Source organism: Colobus angolensis, unplaced genomic scaffold, assembly GCF_000951035.1.
Source record: "Colobus angolensis palliatus isolate OR3802 unplaced genomic scaffold, Cang.pa_1.0 Scaffold224, whole genome shotgun sequence".
NCBI lineage: Eukaryota > Metazoa > Chordata > Mammalia > Primates > Cercopithecidae > Colobus > Colobus angolensis.
In genome coordinates this window covers 4,027,166-4,031,210 of record NW_012115422.1, presented here as the reverse complement: position 1 = coordinate 4,031,210, position 4,045 = coordinate 4,027,166, and the positions used below count along the sequence as shown (strand labels likewise).

At 47.4% G+C, this 4,045-nt stretch overlaps 1 pseudogene; it reads right to left on the bottom strand.

The window, feature by feature from the left end:
* LOC105513220 overlaps window positions 1-3,672 on the bottom strand; it is a 10,548-nt pseudogene extending 6,876 nt beyond the window's left edge.
* Window positions 3,673-4,045: the final 373 nt, after the last annotated feature.

Genomic DNA, 4,045 nt, shown 5'->3' with positions numbered 1-4,045 from the left:
TGAGGTCAGGAGTTTGAGACTAGCCTGGCCAACATGGTGAAACCCTGTCTCTGCTAAAAATACAAAAATTAGCCAGGTGTGGCACATGCGTGTAATCCCAGCTACCAGGGAGGCTGAGGCAGGAGAATTGCTGGAACTCGGGAGGCAGTGGCTTCAATGAGCCGAGATCGTGCCACTGCACTCCAGCCTGGGCGATACAGCGAGACTCCATTTCAAAAATAATAATAATAAAAAATAAATAAAATAACTGAAGTCTACCAGGTTGTCAGACCAAGTCTGTTACAGCATTCCATCGTGTTAGGGACTTAGGTTCCTTCTATCTTGCTATCTGCTGTGCCTCACAGAAAAGATAAAATCTACATTCCAGCCAGCAGGAAGACACACGGAGAAAGAAGAGCATATCACCTTTCTTTAAGCATACTTCCAGTAAATATACAATGTGTGGTAGAGAAGAAGAGATTTCTTTTTTTTTTTTTTTGAGACAGGGTCTGGCTGTATCACCCAGGCTGGAGTGCAGTCGTGCAACCTTGGCTCACTGCAACCTCCATCTTCTGGGTTCAAGCAATTCTCCTGCCTCAACCTCCCGATTAGCTGGTACTACAGGGAGGCACACCATGCCAGGCTACTTTTTTTGTATTTTTAGTAGAGACGGGGTTTCACCATGTTGGCCAGGCTGGTCTTGAACTCCTGACCTTAAGTGATCCTCCTGCCTTGGCTTCCCAAAGTGCTGGAATTACAACTGTGAGCCACCATGCCTGACTGGGGAGAAGAGATTTCTTTCCTAACTCATTGCTAGGTTCATGGCTGAGGCTTCTATAATAAAAAATAAAAACATACAAATTTATTCAGTAAGACTTTTATGTGACATAGGAGCCTTCCTAAAGAAATGAAGACCAAAGAAACAGGTAAGCTTGTGTGTTTTTTCTTATGCTTAGGTTTGACGAAGAAGTGGACAATTTTAGAGAAGTATGATTGAACAGAGAGGGTAGGATATAATGATGATGACCTTATGGGAATTTGAAAGGCCTGTTTGTTCAGATTCAGTATGTTCCCTTTCCTTCAGGTATAGGAGGAGTACCTCTCAAATGGGGGTCTTATAACCTGCTTCAGGGGAGCCAGGTCAGGGAAAATGAGAGTGACTTCCTGCTTCCGCTGTTTTCTCAAATGCCAGGGTGCCATATTTCAGGGTAGCATATGCTGAACGCCATCAGTATGTTTACATCCCATTGGGTAAAACTTAGTTATATGGCCATAACTAACTGCAAGGAAGCCAGACAGTAGGTGCTCTATCATTATGGAAGAAGGGGCATACAGATATTAAAGAATAACTAGCACTTTTTTCCACAGGAGGGGAGGTAGTTTAAAGAATGAGACTGCAAGATAGAGGGCACTACGGAGTGGAGGGCTATAATGGAGGCTTCTGAACAGGTTAAAGGCAATCATTGTGAGGGCAGTGAGTATCAGGAGTAGGTTAGGGGTCGGGCATAGTGGCTCATGCCTATAATCCTAGCACTTTGGGAGGCCGAGGCAGGGGGATCATCTGAGGTCAGGAGTTTGAGACCAGCCTGGCCAACATGGTGAAACCCCGTGTCTACTAAAAATACAAAAATTAGCCAGGAGTGGTGCATGCCTGTAATCCCAGCTACCCGGGAGGCTGAGGCAGGATAATCGCTGGAACCCGAGAGGCCGAGGCTGCAGTGAGCCGAGATTGTGCCACTGCACTCTAACCTGGGTAACAGAGTGAGACTCTATCAAAAAAAAAAAAAAAAAAAAAAAGATCAGGTTAGGCTCTGAGTACATCAAGAAGCTGGGAAATGGGTTTTGCTGGCTAAGAAAGTAACAAAGAAAATTTCTCTTTTCTATAACTGTGGCTAAGACTGGTCCTGTCCTGTCTTTGCCATAAACTATGTGGGAAATGACTTTCCTTCAGAAAATGAGTCCCTAAAGAGAAGGGAGCCTGATGACCATCTTTCTCCATGTTGCCTTGAAGAGCCAGGAGGTAGGAATAAGGGGAGTCAGGCAAGGCCTTAAGCAGACTCTAATACTCAAGCTGGCCCTGTTGCCTTTGGAAGAACGTGGCTCTGGAGAGTAGCAGCAGGTAGAGGTGTATAATCTGGGATATGTGCGGCTCTGATGCCTTCCGTTTTAGAAAGGACTCTGCTTCTCTCTGGCCTTTAATTTATGCCACATAGGCACAGGGGCTACATAACATAGTGGTTTACAGCAAGGATTTGGGAACCAGACTGGCCAGATTTGAACTCCAGCACTATTCCTTGATACCTCTGAAACTTGGGACAAGTAACTTAGTCACTATGCATGAAAAGAGACAATAATACTAGTACTTTCCTCATACTACAAGACTACAAGATGTAATCAAGACCAGAAATATATAAGCACTGTAAAAACAATGTAAAACCAAATGAAAATTTTTCACTTGTATCTTCCAAAAATAATAATAAAAAAAAGCTATTTGGGATTTGGGATTCTTATCTACTTTGTCCCTATAGTCTTATATATTGTTTATCTTATGTCAGATTTCTAAGTGGTGGTTCTATTTTGTTTTTTTTACAAAGTTTTAATAAGGTTTTCTTTTTTTTGGCAGAGCTAGCTGAGGTTTTATTTTGGACTCCCCAAAAAAAACAATTGAATTGTTTTGTAGCTGGAGGCATGGGGTAAAGGGGGTGCCCAGGCAGTAAACTCCACCCGTGGGTGGGCTGAGAGTTAGGGCTGAGCCTCTGGTGGGTCACCTGTTCCCTGTGCTCCCCTGCGCAGTGGCCTCCCTCCTGGGCTCTGGGGCAGCTGCAGGCGGAGCAGGCTGGGAGGGGCTGCCGCAACTGTTCAATGGGCAGGACTTCAGAGGACTCGGGCACCAGCTTCCCATTGCGGTTCTCTATCTTCTTCACAACCACAGCCCTGGTGGAGCTGGTGCGACTGAAGGAGCTGGAGCCCACGCTAGAGCCAAAGCTGGAGCCCAGGCCATAGCTGAGGCCGGGGCTTGTGAGGCCCCCATAGGCCAAGCTCAGACCACCTGCATAGCTGCTGATGGTCTTCGTATGGTTACTCATGTTCTGCATCCCAGACTCCAGCCAGCTCTCCTCGCCCTCCAGCAGCTTCCTGTAGGTGGCGATCTCCATGTCTAAGGCCAGCTTGACGTTCATCAGCTCCTGGTAGTCATGCAACTGCTGCACATGTCCTGCTTGGCCCACTGCAGGGCAGCCTACAGCTCGGACAGCTTGGCGTTGGCATCCTTAATGGTCAGCTCCCCACACTGCTCGGCATCTGCAATGGCGGCCTCCAGGGAAGCCCTCTGGCCTTTGAGACCCTCAGTCTCAGCCTGGAGCTGGCTGATGTTTGGGTTTGTCTCAGAAATCTCAGTCTTTGTATGCCGCAGGTCATCCCCATGCTTCCCAGCCAGCATCTGCAGCTCCTCATACTTGATCTGGTACATGCTCTCGGCCTCAGCCCGGCTGTGGTTGGCAATCTCCTTGTACTGTGCCTTGACCTCAGCGATGATGCTGTCCATGTCCAGGGAGTGGCTGTTGTCCATGGACAGCACCACAGACGTGTCTGAGATCTGGGACTGCAGCTCCTGATCTCTTTATACAGCTGCCTGAGGAAGTTGATTTCATCAGTCAGCCCTCCCAGGCGAGACTCCAGCTCTACCTTGTTCATGTAAGCTTTATCCACATTCTTCTTGATGAGAACAAATTCGTTCTCCATCTCTGTGTGCTTATTGATCTCATCCTTATACTTGTTTTTAAAGTCCTCCACCAGGTCTTGCATGTTGCGAAGCTCTGCCTCCAGCTTCAGCTTCTTCTGACCCAGAGTGCCTATGCCGCCTAAGGTTGTTGGTGTAACTCTCAAACATGTTGTCCATGTTGCTCCGAGCCATCTTCTCTTGCTGCAGGAGGCTCCACTTGGTCTCCAGCATCTTGTTCTGCTGCTCCAGGAACCGTACCTTGTCTATGAAGGAGGCGAACTTGTTAAGAGTCTTGATCTGCTCCTTCTCTTGGGTGCATAAGGCCTGGATGTTGGGGTCCACCTC